This window comes from Rattus norvegicus, chromosome 1 (genome assembly GCF_021556685.1).
Source record: "Rattus norvegicus strain SHRSP/BbbUtx chromosome 1, alternate assembly SHRSP_T2T, whole genome shotgun sequence".
In the NCBI taxonomy this organism is placed as follows: Eukaryota; Metazoa; Chordata; class Mammalia; order Rodentia; family Muridae; genus Rattus; species Rattus norvegicus.
In genome coordinates, this window is record NC_141534.1 from 180,106,470 (window position 1) to 180,130,220 (window position 23,751).

At 46.4% G+C, this 23,751-nt stretch overlaps 2 long non-coding RNA genes across 2 annotated transcripts in view; one reads left to right on the forward strand and one right to left on the reverse strand.

The window, feature by feature from the left end:
- Nucleotides 1–23,048, reverse strand: part of LOC148007798 (uncharacterized) — a 28,251-nt gene extending 5,203 nt beyond the window's left edge. The window contains exons 1-2 of the long non-coding RNA XR_015647446.1: nucleotides 22,813–23,048; nucleotides 21,913–22,038 (exon numbers count right to left, since the gene is read on the reverse strand). This is a non-coding gene — a long non-coding RNA (uncharacterized LOC148007798). The remainder of the gene's footprint in view (nucleotides 1–21,912; nucleotides 22,039–22,812) is intronic.
- LOC102547978 (uncharacterized) lies at nucleotides 7,213–20,383 on the forward strand. The gene is made up of 3 exons (XR_015647443.1): nucleotides 7,213–7,300; nucleotides 7,707–7,863; nucleotides 19,939–20,383. It is a non-coding gene; the product is annotated as an uncharacterized LOC102547978 (long non-coding RNA).
- Nucleotides 23,049–23,751: the final 703 nt, after the last annotated feature.

Here is a 23,751-nt window from a genome sequence, read left to right on the forward strand (position 1 = left end):
TCCTCTCTCTTACTCCCTCTGGGTTATAGTCATCTGGCACCTAGCACATCTGAGCACTTTATTACTAAGCAATCATTTGCTCGTTCATTCATTTTTTTTAAGCAGCCGTTTCCTGAATATTATTGTCTGGATACTGTGATGGATGTAGGGGATACAGAGGTGAATAAAACACCTTGATTTGCCCCAAGAAATTCAGTCCACTGGTAAAAATTGCTACCTGGGGCTGAGGTCTTAGCTAAGCTGACCAAGTGATTGTTTGTTTGCCTTGTAAGAATAAAGATCTGGGCTTGAGAGATGGCTCAGTGGGTAGGGGCACTGGCTGTTCTTCCAGAAGGATCCAGATTCCAATTCCTTCATAACAACTCACAACCGTCTGTAACTCCAGTACCATAGGATTCAATGTCCTCTTCTGGCTTTTTTATAGCACCAGGCATGTCTGTGGTGAATAGACATCCATGCAGGCAGAACATTCATACACATAACATAATTTAAAAAAAATGAGGGCTTGATTTTGATCTACAGAACCCAGACAAAAGCACCAGGTAATTTGGTAGGTGTTTGTTATCTTATGATTGGGGAAGCAGAGACAGGCAAATCTGTTTGGTTTATCAGCCAGCCAGTGAGCTTCAGGCCAGTGAGAAATTCCATCTCAAACAAACAAACAAAAAAAAAAGCCAGTGTCTGAGGGGGTGAAAGACCTGGGTTTTCACACTCGTGTGTACATACATACACCCATGCACATGACTACACACCCACAGGATGCCGTCCCCCCAAAGCAGTTTACCTAAGGAGAAGTTTATCATAACAATATGATAATCCCAGAATGTACCTCAGAAATACAGCTTTGGGGAGTGGGGCTGTTCACCAAATGAGAGGTAAGTTGCTCAGAGGAAGGAAAAAGAAGTCTTTTGTTTTGTGTTTCAAACGATAAGAAAAGTAGAAAACACACTGAGATGTGATTGCTGGGCTGAAGGTGAAGTGAAGTTAGAGTGGGGGCTCTGCCCCCAGCACTGCATAAAACTGGGTGTGGTGACCAGGGCCCGGCACCCCAGCACTACAGCACTTGGGAGGTAGGAGCTCAAGGTCATCCTTTACTGTACATTAAGGTGGAAGTCAGTCCAGAAAACTGAGATCCTGCTACAATCAGATAGAATAAAAAATAAAGCTAATTGCTTTTGGGGTGTACTGGATGGGGGAACCTTTAGGAGGCGGTTAGTTTACTAAGAGATTAACTCTTGAAGAGGGAGAGTGTCATCCCAAGGGCAGATTAAACAGTCTAAGGCCCCTGACTACACTGAGGTGTAAGCTAACTTCATTCATTCCTGAGACTCCAACCTAAAGATCAGTTGTTTTCTAAATGTATGCCTCCAGTCTTAACCTTCCAGATTAATACACCCAGTTGCCTGTATGGTATATATAATAAATCTATAAAAGGCCACTGCAGTTGAACAAACCCTACCCTGGCCGCTGGTGGACCAGCCAGACTACCAACTCACTAAGCTGTTGATTATCTGACCTTCTAGGAAATCAGAAGACAGAAGAATTTCCTGAACAGGCCAATCAATACAGCAAAGGAACTCCCTCCTCTCTTAATCCTTACACCTTTAATCCTTTAATCCTTACTAAAAAGGCAACCTGAAGGAAACTGATGCAGAATGTAATTTTCTAATGTAATTTTCTATTGTCCTGCCCCCCTCCCATCACCACACACACAAGGGAAACTTTGAAACAGCTGATCTGGGCTTTGCCATTTGCCCTGCTTTCTTCTCCCCTACTTCTCGGTCTACAAAACCAATTTCTTGAGCCTCTGGGTTTTAGCCATGTGGTGCAATGCATGCCTAGCATGAACTCAACCTGGGGTTCAGGCCTTAGCACTACACATACACACACAGACACACAGACACACGCACACACAGACAGACACAGACACACACACACACACAGACACACACACACAGACACACACATACACACACAGACACATACACATAGACACACAGACACACACACACACACAGACACACACATACACACACAGACACATACACATAGACACACAGACACACACACACACAGACACACATTCACACACATACACACTCAAACACACACATACACACAGAGACACACACATACACACACAGAGAGACACACAGAGACACACAGATACACACACAGACGCATAGACACAGACAGACAGACACATGCACACGTACACACACACACACGCACACACATGTCTGTTGCACTGCCCATTGGAAAGTATTTGGTTTTATGAAATAAAGAGCTGCCTGTTGTTATGATCATAAAATACAGGCAGTTAAGACTGGCCTGCATTTTTTTTTCCAGAGGAACTGCATCAGAGATTGACCCCAAGGCCTACATGCACTAGGCACATGCTCCACACAAGGCCACACACTCCCAACCCTTCTGTTTGCAACTGGAAGCCTAAAATCACACCTTGGTTATTTGCACCTTTCTCTTCCCATTGGGTGGCACTGAGGCCCTCTAGACAGTCTATTTCCCTGAGAGTGAGTTTGAACACCTGCTTCTCCCTCGGTCCCACATCTAACACAATGGCAGGTCTCCAACAGAGATCTGGGAGCTCTCCACTTCCCCTGTCACTGATGTCACCACCCTCTTACCTCTGCAGATGCCACAGCCTTTTCTTGATAATCCACCCTTCCTCCAGCTTCTACTCTTTAATTATCAGCCCAGAACGACAAATTGTGCCAGGTCGTGTTATTTGTTTAAAAGCCATTCATGGTTTCTGTTTGACCTAGGAAAACATTCAGAATTGCAAGCACAACCTCAGCTCCTCACCTCTGCTCCTTTCTCCTCCGTCCCACTCCTTTGCACTCCATCTTCTATCCAGGCACAAGAGTGGGAGGCTGGTGGGAGTGAGGCGGCCCATCCTGCCCAGTCAACTATTTCATAGTTAGTCCTACACTAGGAACTCTGGACAATATATTGATGTTTGGGGAATTGAGTCAGAATTCAATCAAGCCCTACATAAAGGTGCTTTCTCTCCCTAACTCCCTCTGCTTCTTTGTCCCAGCCACACTGGCCTCTCTTATGTTCTCTAGCCCTGTGAACTCCATGTGTTTATGTGGCTGTAGCAGTGGCAGTGGTAAGGGTGGTGAAGGTGGTGAAGATGGTGGTGGTGGTGGTGGTGGTGGTGGTAGTGTGTGTGTGTGTGTGTGTGAGTGTGTGTGTGTGTGTATGGTGGTGTGTGTGTATGATGATGTTGTTGTTGTTGTGTGTGTGTGTATGATGGTGTGTGTGTGTATGGTGGTGGTGGTGTGTGTGTGTGTGTGTGTATGGTGGTGTGTGTGTGTGTGGTGGTGGTGGTGGTGTGTGGTGTGGTGTGTGTGTGTATGATGGTGTTGTTGTTGTTGTGTGTGTGTGTATGGTGGTGGTGTGTGGTGTATGTGTGTGTGTGTGTTTGTGTGTGTGGTGGTAGTGGTGGTAGTGTGTGTGTGTGTATGGTGGTGGTGGTGGTGGTGTGTGTGTGTGTGTGTATGGTGGTGGTGGTGTGTGGTGTGTGAGTGTGTGTGTGCGTGTATGGTGGTGGTGGTGGTGGTGGTGTGTGGTGTATGTGTGTGTGTGTGTGTTTGTGTTTGTGTGTGTATGGTGGTGGTGGTGGTGTGTGTGTGTGTGTGTGTGCGTGTGTGCTGGTGATTAGACCACCCCAGTCATTGGATCTACTGATTTTCTTGGAAGGCTCTGATCCTTCTCTCCTCTCATGGCTCCACTAAGTCTCGGTTTAAACGTTCATCTCCAGCGACGTCTCTTCTTTTTCATCACGTTCCTTTGAGGCACCCACCAGGATTCTTTTTGCACCATTACTGATGCTCCTTCATGTGGTTACTTCGCATCGGTCTCTCCAACGTCAACCCAGATGTGTGCACGCACAACCACGACAGCTGTGGAGCTGCACACAGACTGTTTGTCACACAATACAGGAGATCTCTGATGACTCAGTCTGACACAGCCCAAGAGAAAGAGAGGCTGGGAGAGTTCAAAGGAGCAGGGATGGCCTCTGAGGTGCAAGGCAGGGAAGGCTTCAAGGAAGATAAAGTATTTGATGGAAGATTTGTAGAAAGGGAGTGACCCTGGAGGTGTGGGTGGAGGGAGGGGCCGTCCAGGTGGATGGACCGTCTGGTTGGAGAAGCCCAGGCGGTGTCTGAGAAACGATGAGTAACCAGGACGTCTGGAGCAGAGAGCTGGAAGGAAAGGGGAGAGAGCAAGTGCATGGCCAGAGCGAGCTTTTGGATCTCTTTTTAAATCCCCAGGAGGGTTGATGGGGTTGATGGATGGCCAAGAGTTTTCCTCCAAGCAAGGTGTCCCCTTTCTTCCTGCAGTTCTTTTAACCAGGTATCTCGCGTGAGTCAGGCAGTGGGCAGTGATTCGTGGCTGGGGATCACTTCCGCTCTTCCCACTCCATTTCCCATCCAGGCACCACAGTGGCAAGATGGTCGGAGCAGGGCGGCACATCCAGTCAGGTCAACTGTTCCACAGAGCCACTTCTACACTAGGAACTCTGGATGGTGCACAGTGTTTGGGGAGTTGAGGCAGAATGCTATCCATCTTTCCATGGGTATTTGCAGTTGATCCTCTGTATTCCTTCATTCCTACTGTAGCTACCAAGCTTGGACACCCAGGGAAATCAGACACAACTCTCAGCGGAGTCCAGGGGATTTTCCTATAGGCTCAGGGCTCACTTTGTTAGATATTCTCTGTGAGTTGTCTCCTTCATTTTCATACTGTCCTGTCTGGAAAGCACCGAGATCTACGTTCTAGATAAAGGAAATAAAGCTCACAGGAATTAAGACACTTGCTCCAGGACAAACAGCATATTAACAATGGAACCTGCATTTATGCCCAGGCCTCTGCCTGTCCCCTTCCTGGAGGATTTGGTGGCAAAGCCTGGCCTCTGTCAGCTCCAACAAGATAGGCTCAGCCACCTGACCCCAAGATGCCAACTAGAGACAAGAGGTAATAAGAGGTAGGAAAGTTAATTAGTGTGGACACATTGCGATGAGGTAAAGTGACCATTTTTGTGGTTCTGACAAGAAGTATGGGCCAAACTAGAGATCGAGAGGTACATTGAACAGCCCTGGTCAAGCTGTGGTCCTGCTCATCACTGAGCCATCATTGTCATGGCTCAGTCTATTCTGCAAGGTAGACCAGTAAGTTAGCAAAACCTCTTCTCAGGAGGCAAGTCCCTCTTCTGGCTGGTATCAGGCTTCAGCTGGTTCCTTCCCACCATGAGATTCCTGGGAATTTTTTAGTTCTTTAGGGTTTGAGGTTTCCATAGCTGAAGTGGGTTGTGCGAAAGTGTCTCTTTATGTTGTCTCTCCTCCTGCCCTGGCAGTTACAGCACCAAGCCTGTGATTATTTTTTTTTTCTGGGTTATATAGGCTGGGCTCTGGAGAAACCAACATAATTACTTAAAACATTTAAATCTTTAATTTTTGTGCGTGTGTTTTGAGGTCAAAGGGAAACTTGAGAGAATTGGTTCTCTCTTACCACCATGTAGAATCCAAAAATCAACGAGTTGTCAGGCTTTGTGGCATATTCATGGGTTTGGCACCAGATATATGCAAGGGGGCACGATAAAAAAAACCTGCTGGTATGACTGTTACATGGCATGGTTAAGGTTTTATTGTAGATATGAGAGAGAAAACAGCCAGAAGCATCTCGAAGAGTCCAGAGCAGAGGGAAAGTAGACTAGACATGGCCAGCAGACTGGACAGGGTGAGGACTATCTGCAAATGAGGGGAGATTAGTAGGAGACAGAGGACAGAGAAAGTCGAGTTAGAGTATCGAGAGCAGAGAATAGTGGGGATGGTCGGGTTGTAAGAAGCAGGAGCAGCTGCAGGGAGGGAAGCAGGGGCTGGAGGAGGTAGGAAGAGCTGGGATGCTAGTATGGACTCTGTATACCAGGTATGTGTGATACTGAGGGAGCCTGCACACGAGCATGGGCTTTGATACGAATAGGTACCACAAGTCCCTTCTGCCAGAGGAATGGGATATGACTTCATTTGGTTTCCAGAAACCAGCTCTACAAGTTCCTGAGGAATGGTGGCTTTTATCTAACCTCCAGAAATCCTCCTATAGTCCAGGTTGAGCGCATTTCTGGGTGGGTACTTGGACTGCCTTTTAGAGTTTGGACCTGACAGGTGACACGTTCCTTCCCTGGCTGCTATCTTGTCCATCCAAGATAACACAACAAAATACACAAAACCCCACAGCTTTTTCCTTTGAAGCAGCTCTTAATTTCATAACAAGTTGCAAAAAAATAATTTTCACTCAATTTTCCCCCAGGGGAACAAAACTGTAATACAAATATCAAATGTCAACTTGGGGATTGGCATTAGAACAATCTGGAGTTAGTCAGCCCGTGTTAGTTTTAACATGGGGTTACTTTCAAAACTGAATAAGGTTGACAGAAGTGGAAATACTTCTGACTAGTCCTTCAAAGCCAAGGTTCTTGGAATACTTTGAGTCTTTCTGACATTCTGGGGTTTAGAAATTGCAGGTCTGAAGAAGAAAGTGGGTGCGTTGTTACCGTTAGAGCCCTAAGGAGATGTCATATCCCTCCAGGGAGCCCCGGAGTCCCTGCTTCTTTAAAATAGCAGACACTGAAATGAAATCCCTGTCTAGAGAGACTCGGCGAGGCTGCTGAAATGAAATCCCTGTCTAGAGAGACTCGGCGAGGCTGCCATTTTTGGCTGTTTGGAAGCCTCTAAACTCCCCCGGGGAATACCCCAGGCTTGGCTCACCGAGCTGCCTCTCTACCCCTTTGTCTATCTCTTGGCAGCTGAAGACAAGTGATAAGCAGAGGAGATAGAGCACATCTGAGTTGGAATCGCCGCATGCCCATCAGGAGGCCAGGGCTGTGAACCTGCCCGATCACTGGCAGTCAACCAGGCCCTTCTTTATCTGGAAAAACTGCCCTGAGGACAGCCTAGTGCTGCAGTGAACAATGGAGGGAAATGGAAGCCCAAGCTTCGGTGCTGGGATCCTGCCACCCACACTCCTTTGCACTGTTATTTCTGGCAAAGCAGACGTGTGGGAAGAGGTACGAATGAAGCCTGGGAACGAAGCGGAAGTGGAAACGCGGTGGTACGAGGGAAATTGAAGATTGTTTGCCCAGCTTCAGGGATTTAGTTACAAAAGAGTCAGAGAGCAGCGTCAGTGGGTGTGGGGTGGTGGCTGTTACAGCCTGTGTCTGGAACATCGCGCAGAGGCTCCTGGGTTGAAGACTTGGTTCCCAGGGCTGCAGTATTCAGAGGTGGGGCTTTGGGAAGTGTTAGGATCAAGAGGGTTCAGAGCTCATCAATGAAGCCATCCACTGAGAGTGGATTTTTTAGTTTGATGGGTTTGGGACAAGATGGAAACTTATGAGGTGGGGTCTAGCTGAAAAGAGGTCCTTGGCGGTGTGCCCTTTGGGGGACAGTATCTCATTCTTGACCTTGTTACTTTCTGACCACCGTGAGGTAAGCAGCCTCCTCTAGTACACACTCTGACCACCTGCCTCACCACAGGCCTGAAAATAATGAAGCCAACTGCCTATAGGTTGAAACCTTAAAACTGAGCCAAAAAAAAAAAAAAAATCTCTCTCCCTTCACGCTGATTTTCTCTGGTATTTTGTCTGACCCACGTAGTTGCCATTCTAGTAACAAGTTCTTGATCCTTAGGTCAAACGGACCCACTTGAGGTTAACTTCTTTGGAGTTCCTTCCTATGTGGATTTCAGAGAGCCTGGAAGGCTGAGCCTCATTATGATGCAACAACCAACCATGGATTCCGGTTGTGGCCATTAGGGGGCAGCATTTTGGGTTCTGTTCATTTCCAGGTGAGTTGGTTACCCATCCTGTTGACAGTAAGAAATGTAATCAGATAGACAAGATTGATCCTTAGTGAGCCACATTGATTTTAAGAAATAGCAAATAAGTTACGAGCTCCTGAGAAGGTCTCTGTTGTGTTTCTGTTCTCCACAAATTCCTATGTTGAAGTTCTAACCCCAACATTTTAGAATGTGATTCAATTTGGAAATAAGGTTGTTGCAGATATAATTAGATGAGTTCCTTTTGTGGAGGGCAGTTTTGTTTGTTTTGTATTTTATGTTTGTTTTGCACCAGGATGGATCTTACCATGTTTATCTCAAGCCTTCTTCCTTTCTAACAAACAAAATCCAACACATCCACATCATATCTGGACGTATGGCATTCGTCTCTTCTTTCTGGAAATACACCCAAAGCCAGAACTAAACCTCACCTGTAGTTGACGTTTTCAATGGATTCTTATAGTCCAAAGGGAAGAAGAACCCAACGACAGCAAAATTACCGCCATGTTCTTAGGAGACACTTTGCAATTTCACTGGACATAAAAGGATCATTTTCCTCAGATCATAGACGCAAACAAAAGTTAGAGTTGCACTAAATCTTCTGAGGAATGACAGCTGTGACAGGGAGATGATGACTCAAGAACTGAGTGGAACTGTGTGAATGCGATCTATCACAGCCTGGGAGAGAAAGTCCTCCCACTCACTGGTGCCCTTCAGACAAAGACGACAGGACACGGGCTCCAGTGGGTCCTATGAGTTACTAGAACCCGATCATGCCTCCCTGGTCATGGAGTCCTTTCTGGAGCTTCTCCCCCACTTCAAACCCTTCTTGTGTAAGAGCTGGCTGGTGTAGATATAGGTCAGTTAGTTAATCCTGAAGAAATTGCTCAAGCGCCCTGACTACATCGTCACCAACCTTAAGATTCTCTTCAGGCATGCTCTCAGAGTATGAGCCAGAGAGCTCAGGTAGGTGACTGCCAGGCTCAACAGAAGGGATGAAAACATTTCCCAACAGTACCTTCTCCTGACTCAACCGAGGACCCCTGCAAGATCCTCCACTTTCCCTGCTATGAAGCAAGTAACTCTGTTAGTGGTGGCAGGTGAGAAGAGATGAGGGGTGAGGGGTAAGAGGTGGGGCTTTGTCTGGGGCTGGGGCCTGCTGCTTTCTATAAGTGGCACCAGGGTTAGAAAGACAGAACTGAGCACTTGGAGGATCCAGCCCAAACTGGGCATCTTCTATCCCTCACCACAGCTGTCCTGGCTTATCTCACTCTTAGCCTCTCTCTCAGCTGAAGGAGACAGAGGCAGAAAGCACAGAGGCAGGAGGTAGAGCTCAGATGCCCCTCACCAAGCAGAGAACTGACCTCCATTAAAGGCACTGCCCCTTTACGCCATGGGGTCACTCGAGGATCCCACAGGTGCCACCTTGCATGCATTTAGACTCCTCTGTGTCTTAACTCTCACCCTGGTCACATCCCTATAGTCACCTCAGCCTCCCATGTCTCTCTTCTCCTACCAGACCCCAGCTCTATCCAAGAAAGGGGTGGGTCCTGGCAATCAGGTTCCTGGCCACCCCAGGAAGACTTTCAATCTTAACCTAACATTGATAAAACAAACTGTCTCCTGACAGCCTGTCCTGGCTCAACTCTCATGACTTAAACTACCACCCGTTTGTTTAAGCTGTCGTACAGGAAAACACAAGAAGTGAGGCGAGAAGGAAGCTGTCTTGCTACAGCGGCCAGGCAGAAGAGACTCTGGCCTTGCTATAGGAGCGGGCAGCCACTTCTGGGCCCTGGCAGTCTCAGGGGACACAAGGAGTTAAGGATGTGTATTTTCAGGAGCCAGTAGCTTGAAACTCAATCTCCTCAGGTGTCTTACAGAGCCCAGGGCCAGGGATCCGGTCCACTGTCAACACCACCACCAGACCAATAGGAAAGCAGATCCGAAGCCTCTGTCCCTCGGTGTCACTAAGCAACAGGTATAAAAGAGGCAGGCAGTTATCTGGCTGAGAGCATGACACCTACAGTCCCAGCCCCCACAGCTCCTGCTCCAGCACAGCAAGGTGGGAGATCCACCCTTATCCCAGAAACCTCAAGGTCCAATTACTATCAGCCTCAGGGGTTGCTGGGGAAAGGAAAAGATGCTGAGAAGACTGCATTTGGCAACTGCAGAGTTGCCAAATGGCTCATTGAGAAACTGGGCTGATTACAAAGGTGAGGACTTGCAGGGGAAATGGGAGCCTTACCGGCGACATCAGCAAGATCCACCTTTCCCTCTGAGTTCTTACAAGTCATTGGTCGACACTGCCTGGCACCCTACACCCCTCTCCCTGTGGCTGTCCCTAAGGGATGCTGCATAACATCTTGGATAAATGTACTAAATCAGACTCAAAAAACGAAAACAAAAACAAAACAAACAAACAAAAGAAACAAAGCAAAAAATCCCGGAGTGACTGATGCTTGTTTTCCGTTCCTACAAAGACCCCTCCTCTCTGGTGGTAGAAGCAGAGCCCCCCCCCCCAGCAGAGCCTGTGTAAATAATGCACTCATCTCAACCCAATGGAGAACTGAAGAAACCCCTTTACTTCAGCAGATACCCAGAGCGAGCGTGTAGCACGGCAGTGGTTTGTTGGGCTAGGTATTGGAGTTCCAAAGCCCCTTGGCCTGAAAGCTAAGCAGGAGAGACTTTCTGGCAGCAGAGGCTGGGCTGAGGAGTTCTTGAGACTGGGCTTGAAGAGTAAGCTGGAGTTAGGTAGAGACAAAGTCCCTGGGGAGGGCAGGGCACAGGTAGGCAAACTGGAGATTACGGTTTCCAGCTGTAACCCATGAACTACTGTGAGGAAGGGACCATGCTTCCTATACCCTTTGGATGGTGCCTGTCGCTGTGAGCTGACCAAAGGGTAGGTAGACAGATGAGGGCATGACCCTGCCAGCTGAGAATGGCTCAATTTGAGACGTGCCTGACCTTGTAGTTAAAAGTGCCAATGGAATAAACCACGAGGAGGAGAGAAAACAAGAAGAGACCAGCCCGAATGCTGTTGTGAACACAGACGTCAGGAACTGGAGCTGGAGGGATGGCTTGGTGGCTAAGATCACTCACTGCTCAACCACCAGGACTGGAGTTCAGATCACACTTGTAACTCTAACTTGTAACTCTAACTGACACCCTCTTCTGGCCTCATCAAGTACCTCCACACGTATGTGCGCACACACCGTCACTGACACAAACATACACACTCATACATAAAACAAATATTTAAACATAAATAAAAGTCATAACTCCCTGAGTTGCCCTTCAAGCTCCACTGTGAGCGGGGCATAGTGATCCTTGAGGCAGAAGACCATAGATATAGCTCAGCGGTTTCGAACTCTTGCAGCTCGCACAGAAGAACAGAGTCCAGTTCCAGGTGTCTATGTTAGGTGGCTCACAGCTATCTTAACTCCAGCTCCAGAGCCCCTTCTGGTCTCCATGAATACCCACCCCCAAAGTGGGCGCTCTCCTCTCAAACCACACCCCACCCTTACACACAAGCAAAATGAATAACCAAACCAAGCCAAACAACATGCACTGCTGCCACGGGAAGCCTCTTGTAAGTGTGAAATGATCCCAGGCCTCACTACTGTAGTGTGAATGGAACACCTAGCAGGTGCATTCATGTTCCCCCTTGAGTCACTCTTGGGATCTACCAGCTGTCTTTTGCAGTCACCCAAGCACCCTAGGTTCATTAAGATATTTCCCTCGGAGTGTTTGCCTTTGCAAAATACTGCACGCTCCTCCGAGCATAAAGAGGCTCCTGATAGCAGTATCAAGATTGCTTTTGAATACTGGATAATTTATGAGTTTGTTCATATCCTTCCCTAAGCTCTGGGTGACAGCTTGATATGCAATTATCAAACAAAACAAAGCCTGGCCTCTGTTTTTTTTTTTTTCCTTAAAGAAAGAGCATATTGAGTAGAGACCTGCGTTACCTACCAGGATCTATACTCCTCTCTCCCTCCAGCAGATGGGAAGGTAGGCACTGCCAGCTGTGTTGAGCAAACAGGATTTGAAGTTCAGAGGCAGGGTCAGGCCATCTCATCATACTCTGCTGCTGACTGGGGGGATGGCTAACGTTTCGTTCATGAGTCAGAGTTCTAGAGGTTTCTGTGCCTCTTCCCAGAGTCTGTCCAGCACAGATATAAGCAGACCTTGGTCTCTGCAGCCATTTTGTATTCCCTAGACCATGGCTTTGGATCGTGATAATTTTGGTACCAAAATTCCCGTCAGTTAATTCAAAAAGTAGTGTCCTGTAGTCCCCACCACACTTTCCTTTACTCTTTAGACATAACATCTCCACTCAATGATAATGGCAATATCAAGATAAGGTTAATAATAGCTCACATTAGTCTTGTCCTTAATGACAGTCAAAACTCCTAAGTAAGCTGAAACTACACAGCAAGTTCTTCACGCATACATCACTAACTTTTCTTGTTGCTACTACAGCACACCTGACAAGCAGTCACTTAAGGGAGGAAGGGCTTGTTAGGTCTCACAGTATAAAAAGAGTGCCAGATGTCACGGATGTCATGGGAGTGGTGGGGAGGACATGTTCGTAAGAACATGAAGCAACTGGTGACATTACAGCAGCTGTCACAAGCAAAGGCCATGGGAAGTAGTGTTTGGCTATTAAACCTCACGCTCCTCCGTCCCCCAATGATCTCTTTATTCCAATGAGACTCCATCCCCTACAGGTTCCACGACCTTTTAAGCAGCATCCCCAGCTGGGGAGCAAGTGTCCAAACACATCTGCCTGTGGAGTGTGGCTCACAATTTTCCATTTAAACTTCACGATAAGCTAAATGTCATCAAGTATGATATTTTTCATATAAGGCACAATCAGAGAAGTTGAGTCAAGCAGGTCAAACAGGTAAAAGGTAGTTTAGCCGGGATTTGAGCACCAGGAGCAAGACATGCGTTTGTTGGCCCTTCAATAGCATTCCACCCTTCCCTAAGCATCGCCTACAATCCATCACTGTTTCTAGACCCTGCGCCATCGTCTTCCTTAACCTACACAGTCTAGTCATATTGACTTAGCCCCGCCATGTAGTCTTCTTGTAGACTGTGAGAGTCAAGGGTTCCATTTCATTCTTCCACACATGGCTCTCTAGCTGTGTACTGTCTGCCAGAAATACTATTCTATGAAACACTTCCCCAAAATCAATATGCCATAAACGTGAGGGGTCCGTTTGGGGTTTTCATTGCCATGTCATTATCCTGTATGACTATATCTACCTGTGTTACTAAATCTAAGCAAGACTGTCCTAAAACGTAAACCTAAAAGTAAATTGAACATCCACGAGCCCTCACTATACAGACGCTGAATGTGTAAATAAGTAATTGGAGACAAGAGTGAGCTTATTGGTAGGGCTGTCCAAATGATACATGTAGTTCTTCCTCCTTGTAGGAGAGAATCTAATTCCTTCTTTTTCCATTGAGTATTGGTTGGAACGTCCCAAGAATAGAATATAGAAGAGGTTTTTTTGTTTTTTTTTTTAAGTAGATTTTCAAGCTGGAAACGTGGCTCAATGGTTAGGAGTGCTTGCTGTATAGAGATGAGGGCCAGAGTTCAGATCTCATCCCTTATTAACAATCCACAAGCATCTGAAATTCCAGATCTGAGGGATCTGATGCCCTCTTCTGGCCTATACACACACAGGTATACACCTACACACACACACACACACACACACACACACACACACACACAGAGACACATACATCCATGTATATGCATACACTCAACACATACACAAGTACATAAAAACCTTTTTTAAAATTTAACTTTTCAGGAGCTAGGGAGATGGCTCAGTGGTTAAGAGCCCTTGTTGCTCTAGCAGAGGGATCCAGGTTATTACAGCATCCAATGACTCACAATTGGAATTAACTCCAATTTCAAGGATCCAGTGCCTTCTTCTGACCTCCACAGGCACCAGGGCATGCACACAGTGTGCATCATGTATGCAGGCAGAACACTCATACACACACATAAAATAAATCTAGAAGAAATAATTAAAAGTAAGTTTTCCACGAGAGATCTTGCTTGTACTACCTTAACCAAGTGATCAAGGTCTGCATCATGTCAATATTATGTACGACCTCTGAGAGAAGAGCATCTCACCTTGGTAAAAATTCTCTCAATATCCCACGCACTCAGTTCAATCACAGGAAAACAGACAAAGCCAGACTGAAGTCCTAGACTGTGAGAATACACTTGAGAATGGCATTGCTGTTAAGAATGTGCCACCAAACACAGCAAAAACTCTTCACAGTCCTGAGAAACCCTGGGTAGTTTCAGAAGGCAGCTTGGTGGCAGTCTGGGGACAGGACAGTAAAGGTATAGAGACAGGCAGGTGGGAAGGAACAAGAAACCCCTGGGGATGCTAGATACACCATCTGGTGATCCAGTGTTTTGCACAATTTGCATATGTCAAGCCTTGTTAAAGGGGACACTTTTGATATATGCAGCCTCAGTAAGTCACTAGCCACTTTCCCCTGATTCTCCTGAACACAAGGGTGGGGGATGCTGTCTCACCAGGAAGACACAATTGACTGTGGTTTTATTGTCTGTGTACCAGTATTTACAGGTTATATACAAGGTTCCTAGAACTTTCACACAGTTATCTCAATTAATCCTCATAGCAACCTTGAGAATCAATAAAAGTACTTCTGCCTTTTAGTACTGGAAAATGAACCTTAGGCTGTTAAATAACACAACTTGTCAGGCCTAGTAAATAATGAAGAGGAGATTCGAAAGCAATTTATTCAGAGCTCAGGGGAAGGAGGTGGTGGGGCCGAACTTCTGTGACTTCTATTGTATATTACCTCAACCTTGACAAGGAACCTAATGCTATATTGTTAGGAAAAAAAAATCAATGAGACAAAATTTAATTTCCAATAAGTCAAAGTTACATGAAAAGAGTAATGTGTAACAATTTTATGTTTAAAAAGAAAGAGCAACTTGGAAAATGAATTCTGTGTTGTGTTTCTATTAAAAGAAGGGTTTTTTTAAAAAATGCCTTCTAGCTCCATTAAATGAAGGTGGTGTGGTTGTGAAAGCAAATTAGATCTAGCGCTCAGCCACACTGCCACATGTCTCAGGCCTAAATGGAGCAGCCTTGTGATCTCGTTTGTCCCCCTGCTATAGGAAATGAGGCTCTAGTTTGGATGTGGGGTCTACTGCCTGTGCCAGTCCTGCTGCAGCTGAAATGCCTGCCTGGCTGCCTTCCGAGCATCCCTCTGGAACTCCTTCCTGCCCAATGCCCCCTCTGTTAGATGATGGTAATTGCTAGATCACCCATTGTTTCCCTAAACTGCATCTGGGGTTGAAGATCCCTCAACCTTAAGAGGACGGTTGTGTTAAGCATGTGTCCCATTTAGGATCGGGCACTCCAAGTATCTTATTCTCTGCATGTTGACCAATCAAGGGTCTCTATGTTAACTGCCATCTACTGCAAGGAGAAGCTCCCTTGATGAGGGTTGAGAGATGCTCTGAACTATGGGTATATCAATGTCATTAGGAGTCATCCTAATATGATGTTTATTTAGCAGAGTAATAGTCCTGGATTCTCTCCACAGCCTATGACCTATCTAGCCACAGGTTCTTGTCCCCTTAAGAGTGCCAGGTAGGGGGTTGGGGATTTAGCTCAGCAGTAGAGCGCTTGCCTAGGAAGTGCAAGGCCCTGCTCGGTCCCCAGCTCCGAAAAAAAGAAAAAAAAAAAGAGTGCCAGGTATACATTCCATCTCATGGAGTGGGCTTTAGATGCAAACAGAAAGCATTTGGTCACTCCCATAATATTTGTGCCATTACTTTACCAACAGGCCGGTTGTAGTTTTAGGGGTCACAGTGGGGTGAGTCTGGTAACTTTTCCCCTTCAGTATCATGCATTACATCCTGTAGGATCATGAAAACCAGCCAGTAGAAGACAAAAATCTTCTTGGTCACAACAGCTTGATGTTACAATGGAGAACTTATCAGATGAAATGTTCTCTTTGACCACAGTGTTACCAGGGAATATTTTTTGTTAGCATTTTGTCTAAGCTCCACCCCACCGTTACCTGGCAACAGGCAGGTATGCCTGACTCCCTATAAAAGGGGACCCCTTTTTGACCCCTCCTCTCTCTCTTGCTCTTGCCTTCTTGCTCCCACTCTGTCCCCTCGCCCCTTCCCCCTCTCTCCCCATTCCTTTCCCCCCCCCTCTCTCCACATGCTCATGGTCAGCCTCTACTTCTCTCCTCTCTCCTCTCTCCTCTCCCTCTGCCTTTCTCTGCCTCTACTACCCTCTTCACTCCCCTCCCCATGCCCCGAATACACTCTATTCTATACTATACTGTCATGTGGTTGGTCCGTCAAGAGGACAGAATGCCTCAGCATGGGCCCACGGAGGCAACCCCTTTCCCCACACCTTATCACACATCCACCAAACATATCCCCTCCTCTCCCTCTCTCTCTCTCTCTCTCTCTCTCTCTCTCTCTCTCTCTCTCTCTCTCTCTCTGTCTCTCTCTCTCTCTCATGAACAACACTTTTCATTTCCCCTACTCCCAAAATATCCCAATGTATTGATCCATCCATCATCTATTCACACATTCATTCATTCATTCATGAGGGCTCTTTAGCTTTTAGTGACTATAATAAAATACCCGGCATGGGCTGCTTATGAACAAACAAGTTTATTAGCACAGAGATATTGAAGTAAGAAATACGAGATGGATTGAGAATGATTCTTCACGCCTACAATCCCAGCCTAAAGAGGTAGAAGCAGGAAGGCCAAGTTTTGAGAACAGTCTGGGATACACAGTGAGTATAACGTGAGCTTGAGGTTATGGAGCAAACCCTGTCCCCAAAACACAATGGTCAGTGGCAGAGCATGTGAACAAGAACCCCCAGGTTTAATCTCCAGCACCACACACACACAAAGAATTCTAAGAAGAGGTAGCTACAGAGGTAGAGGGGGGAGACCCATGATAGGAGCCTATGTAGGAGCAAGTGGCTACATCTGAAACAGGCAGCCAAGAGGATGGAAAGAGCTAGGCTTGGTTCTTTCATAATCTCTCTCTCTCTCTCTCTCTCTCTCTCTCTCTCTCTCTCTCTCTCTCTCTCTCTCTCTCTCTCTCTTCCACACCCCAAAGGGATAAAACAAGAACCACCAAAGGGGTGACACGGGCAGCCTTACATTCTCAATACTCATTAAGCCCACCTTCTTAAAGACTACCTCCCAATGCTGCCCCTTTGCAGAGCAAGCCTTTGATTACCACGAGCCCTTAGGAGACTCTTAAGCCGCCACTATTTTTAGTAACTGATATTTAAAGTCCAAATAGCATAAAGGTACAAAATATAATTCCCGTATTCACTTTTGGGAAATGACCTCTTTGAACTATTTGAATTTGTTGAACTTTGAACTCCATGACTTTCGACTTCTTGTGATTATCGCCACAGCTCCATGATCCATCCTCACATATCTAATTTGTGCTTTCTCCATCTCGGCATTTGCTGAGTCTTCGGCAGGAAGTATGAGGACATCAGCACACCTGCCGCTCTTCCCACTTCTCTTCCCAATCTTCTTCCTTCGTCTTTTTAATGGCACTCTTAATTGAGTTCTTCTGATGGTTATCGTTAAACAGCATACTTAATCCTCTCTATCTTGCTCCATCAAATTTACACAAATTTGTAGGCTCCTTCTCTAGCAAATAAGCGCACCTTCACTGCATTCTTGTTCTCCCTTGGCTTTCCCCCTACTTTTGTCAATGAATTAATTAAAACAACATTTTAGGTCTCCAGGGATGGTGGTGAATACCTTTAATCCCCGCACTCAGGAGGCAGAGGCAGGTGGATTATTTTGTATTCAAGACCACCCTGGTCCACATAGTGAGTTCTGAGACTGCCAGGGCTACACAGAGAGACTCTGTCTCAATATATATAGATATAGAGAGATGACCACCATATGAGTTCTGAGGATGGGACTCAGATCTTCAGGCTTGGTGGCAAATTCCTTCATATTTTAACATTAAGATATTTTATATTGTATATTATTTGTGACTATTATGAAGGGTGTCGTTTCCCTGATTTCTTTCTTAGCCTGTTTATTCTTGAGTAGAGGAAGTCTACTGATTTGTTTTGAGTTAATTTTATATCCAGCCACTTTTCTGAAGTTGTAGGAGTTCTCTGGTGGAATTTTTAGGGTCACAAGTATATTATCATATCATCTGCAAATAGTGATATCAGGAATTCAAGGCTCATACCTAAACATAATAAAAGCAATTTACAGTTTTGAATTCCTGATCTTTCCAAAATTTTTGACATGAAGGGGTGTTTGTCAAATGCTTTTTCTGCATATAATGAGATGATGATGTGTTTTTTTTTTCCGTTTAGTTTGTTCATATAGCGAATTACGTTGATGGATTTCCATATATTGAACCATCCCTGCATCCCTGGGATTAAGCCTACTTGATCATGGTGAATGATTGTTTTGATGTTGTCCTATAGGCTGGGGCTCAGGGCACAATGCAGATTCATCTCTCACAGCTGCCTGACTGCAGGTGCAACATGGCCAACTGTCCCAAGCCCCGTAAGCAGCAGCTTCCCTGACATGATGGACTGTATAAGCTAAAACAGACCCCCACTCCTTGATGGCTTCTGTCAAGTGTTTTGTTACAGAAATGAAGAAGTAAATGTTATAGAATGTCATTTAGGTCATAATCAGAACGACTGCCTATGAAAAAATTTAAAAGCTGTTTACCTAAGTGAGCAGACCTCAGGGACACCTACACATTTCTGTTTACTGCTGGACCATTCACAGTAGTCAAGATATGAAGCAGGCCTAGATGCCCACCAACAGGTAAGTAGAGAAAACAAGGTAGTTAATAATGGGGGGTTAGTCAGTTTTTAAAAAGTGAAATGTTATTTATAGAGGAATGGATAAAACTGCAGATCACCATACCAAGCAAAACAGGCCAGATTCAGAGAGAGAAATGTCATGTGTTTTCTCTCACGTGACATTAAAAGATTGTGGGGGGTGGGACTTAGAGGGACAGAAAGTGGTAAGAGGATAATGGGGATAGAAAAACAACAAAATACCCCGTGTTTCTCCATGGAGTCTAGATTTAACTGTAGGTATGTATGTTATATGACATGAAAGAGAAAGGGGAGAGGAGAGGTAAGGGAGGCAGAGAGAGGGTCGAATACAAGGAGATACAATGATGCACATTTTAAATTATTATAGTGCAACCCGTTACTTTGTGTAATAAAAATGTTTGTTTCCTTATTGGCCCAGCAAGTGACTATATCATTATCTAAGACATGAACATAAGCTTCAACAAGCCAGAAGGGAACACAGCGCCCATGGCTCCTAACTGAGCTTCATGGTCAGAAAGTGACAGTCACAGGCTTCAGCTAGGCCAACAAAGGGGCAGCGCTCACTTCCTAATCGGGAATGTGGTGGCAGTGGGTGGCCATTCTATCCAACCACACTTTAGCTCTTCTCTGTTCCCTCTTCAACTGCATCTGTCAACCCTGGTGTCTTTACTTTTAAAGTATGTCCAAGATACAAATGCATGTTCTACCTCTGTGCTGACCCTGGCCCACATCCTGTCACCCTTCCCCCAGCTCCTCTCAGGCCTCCAGGTGCACTGCCCTCTGCAAACTGTTTGTACAGCAACAAAATGGCCCTGCCCTTGCACTGGGAGGAAGTCCCCTGATGGGATCAGGCTGCATCACCGGGGACTTCAGGGTGAGTGGACATTCCGTGTCGAGGAGGAGATTCCTGCTGCTGAAGAACTGGTTCCCCTTTGGTTAGTCTCTGAATTAACCAAGGGACACTTTGAAAATGGCCGTTTATTTGTGGTCATGGTGCTATTGCTCTCTGGGTTCTAAAAGGAGGTATGGCTTTACATTGTGTTGACACGAGGCAGCCATCATTTTTGTTATGGTAAAATTTCCCACTTTTTCTCTCCTAAGTGACTTGCGTTCAGGGGACTGAGGCGAGCTCAACTTGTTGCGGCTGAATTCCGTGAGAGGGAAAGTAGTAACCTGACATTTTCTTCCTACCCAGAGGCCGTCCTCATCGGGCTACAGTGATGTCACCTGAGGGACAGAATGCACACCTGTCTGAGCTATGCAGTTCGTGAACCCAAAGCCAGGCCTTTGTTTCAACTGAGCCCAAGAATAAGAGGCTGAGTCCGTGGATGGCCTCACTGGGAAGGCTGGTCACCTGATATGGCAAGGTGGGGTGAACACCAGAGGACTGTATCTGTTGTACTTTATCGCCATCCCATGCAACTTTCATTACCTGGCCGAGTGTCAGAGACAAGAAGAAATGACAGCACCCCCTGAGAGTCCAAAAGGTCTTGAGTTTACCTTGATCCTTGCATCAGGATCAGAGCCCAGTGTCATCTCTTACGTAGGAAGCTAGCCCTGTGGGTGTGGACCCAGGACACTCCCAGGCTCTCTAATTCACCTCTGTCTACATTTGAAAAAATATTTTAGAAAGGAACTTCTTCACAATGTGTCTCAGGCTGCTTCCTGTCCCCATTTCCCTGTACAAACACGGGCTTCTGTTGCCCCTGAGAATACAACAAAATTCATCTCATAAAATAATAGAACCTAACAGGCCCAGGAGCCACTGCCTAGGGGCAGGTGCCTTCCCGTGCACAGCAGAGCATGGACTCAGAGCCAGCCCTCATCAGTTTATTTAACGTAAGTCTCCAGGCTCAGGGTCCCCTTTACAGAATAAGGCAGGGAGACGGGTTATCAGAAGTGACACAGCCCCTCCCTAGTCTGAACTCCCACACTTCTTCTTACTCTGGTTTTTGTGGCTTTCCAAGTGGTCACTTTGAAAGTATTTCACACCATGGTCAGGATGAAGCTTTCAAAAAATATAGCTAAAATTCTCCTCAGCCGCCCTGGACAGGCCTTGGTTCATCCCCCTGTGATCTTGTCTCACCTGCCAATGCAGACTCCCCTTGTCCTGCCCTCTCCTTACTCTCTGGTTTCAGAACCATGTTGCTATGCCATATCCTCTCTGACACATGATTTCTGCACATAGAATTATCTCTACCAGGGGCTGGAGATGTAGCTCAGTAGGTAGAGAGCTTGGCCTGTCAGACACAAAGCTCTGAGTTCAATCCCTAGCGACTCCTAGAACTGGGTGTGATGTTAAATGCATGGAATCCTGGATCCAGCACCCAGACACCAGGACAAACAAATGAGGTTGAACAGACACTGTCTCCAAAGACAACAAAATAGGCACACACACCCTTTCCTGGCCAGCATTCTGTTTTCAATCCTCTGCTAATTTTTCTCCAAGAAGGTAGCAACTGGGACTTCAACCTTTCCTCTGCGTACCTGTGCCCCGCATCGATGTCAGGTCCAAAGAAAACAACAACTCTTCCCCCACACACAACCTACCCACTTCCCCAACTAATTCCAAAATTCAACCTGGACTTAGGAGGGTTTCTGGCAATTAGAGAAAAGCCAGCATCCCTCAGGAATTTGTGAAGCTGGCTCCCATCTACCAAAGGAGTCATTGTCTTACCACAGGTAGAAGGGATACATGACTACCCCTGGTGCCTATCACCATATCAAAGTGTATGCTGGTCTCTGGGCTCACTCATTATCACAAGTACCCATGATTACACGTTTCAAAGTCTATGCAAGCATCTCCTTATAGCCCTGCTATTCTTACTGCTCTCTCTCTCTCTTCCTCTCCTCTCCTCTCCTCTCCTCTCCTCTCCTCTCCTCTCCTTCTGTCCCTTCCCCCTCCTTCTCTCACTATGTTCTCTCTATTCTATCTCCCCATGCTGTTTCCCCCTCTCTCGAAGCCCTGGCCATGTCCAGTCTGCTGGCCATGTTCTGTCTACTTCTGTCTCTCTGTGTTCTGGACTCTTCCAGATGCACCTGGCTGTTCTCTCTCTCCCACATGTCCCTTCTACCAGGGGTAAAGGAAATGACTTGATAGATGGGAACCAGTTTCACAATAAAACTTTCTTCTTAACCATACCACAGAGAGGTCATGTCATCAACTTACACAATCTAGAAAGCGTGAGGTCGGACTAATCTTCAGGGCTGTTTCACCAGTGCCTGGGTTCAGGGAGTAATCACTGAATTGTTGAAAGAGGAGGAGTTGGAGATATTGTCCTCTGGTTTTTGACAACTGCATGGGTGTGGGAGAAGACAGAAAACATCAAATTAAACATGTCAGTCGCCCAGACCTTCCCCTAGAGACCATTGTACACTGAGCTCTGTAGAGCTGTTGAGATTCCTGGGCATGTGACGTTTAGTGAATTCCTGGGTGTCCTCACTATGTAATCATGAGTATCTCTCCTCTGCCTTCTGTTGGCCACACCAAGCCAGGGTCACTGTCATTTCCTGCAGTTCCCAGGTGCTCACTGCAGATAGCGATGGTTGTTTAGGACAACATGACCTCTTCGTGACTGTCCTGTCAGGAAAGAAGATAATCTCCAGAGACTCTAACCATGGACCACAAAACTTTTCCTCAAGAAGTTCATGCTGGGAGAAGGAAAAGGCTGGGGCCTCAGTGCCAGCCAGAGAGGGTGTTTGTTTCCCAAAGACTAATTTCAGGTCGTTCTATCAACTTGTCAGAACACCTCCTGCAGCAGAGCTGGAAGCCCAAACAATGGTGATGGGCGGGACCACACCTTGACCAGGGCTGCTTAGCCTTATTTAAACCTAACCCTGGTTCATTAGGGAGGTTATTGGGGTTCATGCTCTGACCCTCACTCAGGAACATTTATAAAGAGAACGGAGTATCTCCTCATTCTCGAGCACTATCTGTTTTCAGTGTAAGAGGTTTAGATGCCCACTGCTTGCAGCTTAGTGGCCCTTGCACAGTCTAGAAGGCTGCAGTGCTTGCCCAAGGAGACACTGGAGGAGGAGAGAAGGCAGGCTACAGAGGCCTGTTTCTCACCTCAGGACTGGTTCCTGAAGTCTCCTCTTCCCCATGACCTTTCACTCCCTGATAGGACTTTACTCCTGTGCCCCACTGCCATCTCCAAATATACTGACAAACGGGCCTTGGCATCCCGAAGGAGTATTCAACCTCAAACTAACCATCCCTCTAAACCCTGAAGACAACAGTGTAAGGATCTGGTTTCTAATATGGCCATGTCTCCATCTGTGGTTTCTCTGTGAAAGCTGTCTGTCCTTCATGTCAACAGAACCCCTGATGACCTGCCTAGGCTTGCCTGGACGTGCCCGAGTCGGTGCTGGGGCAACCAAGCAACTCTCTGTCGCAATCACATTCCACACTGTGCTGGTACTGGGTGGGGACAGAAGAGTGGGCTGGGGGTGTTGTGATAAGAGTCCAATGCCCTAGGTTCTATTGTCTGGACAGGGAAGATGCTGGAGACGAGGTAAAGACTGGGGACACCTGGGGACAATAGCTAGCAGATCTGATGTGGGGGCTGTAGAGGGTGGAATCCAGCAGTAAGTGAAGATACAACAGAGAGCTAGCAGCTAAGAGATAACCGGGATTCCTGTGGTAAGTTTTAACTTATGGAGGAAGGCAGGTGGACAATATGAGGATTCTAAGGAGAAGGCCTATCAAGAGCCATGGCTGGTGCGTGGAACTCTCAAGGAGGGTCCAGGAAGGGTTCAAAAGATAGTCCAGTGACTTAGAGCACTTGTTGCTCTTCCAAAAGACCTGGGTTGAATTCCGAGCACCAACACGATGGCTCACAGCTGTCTATAACTCCAGTTCCAGAGGATCCAACACGGTTTTTTTTTGGATCTGAGGGTACTAGGCTTGCAAGCGGTAAACAAACAAACAAATGCATACAATTTAATTTTTAAAACTAGGAATACCATAAGTAGATATGAAAAAGGAGGCGGGGGTGGTAGTTGTAAA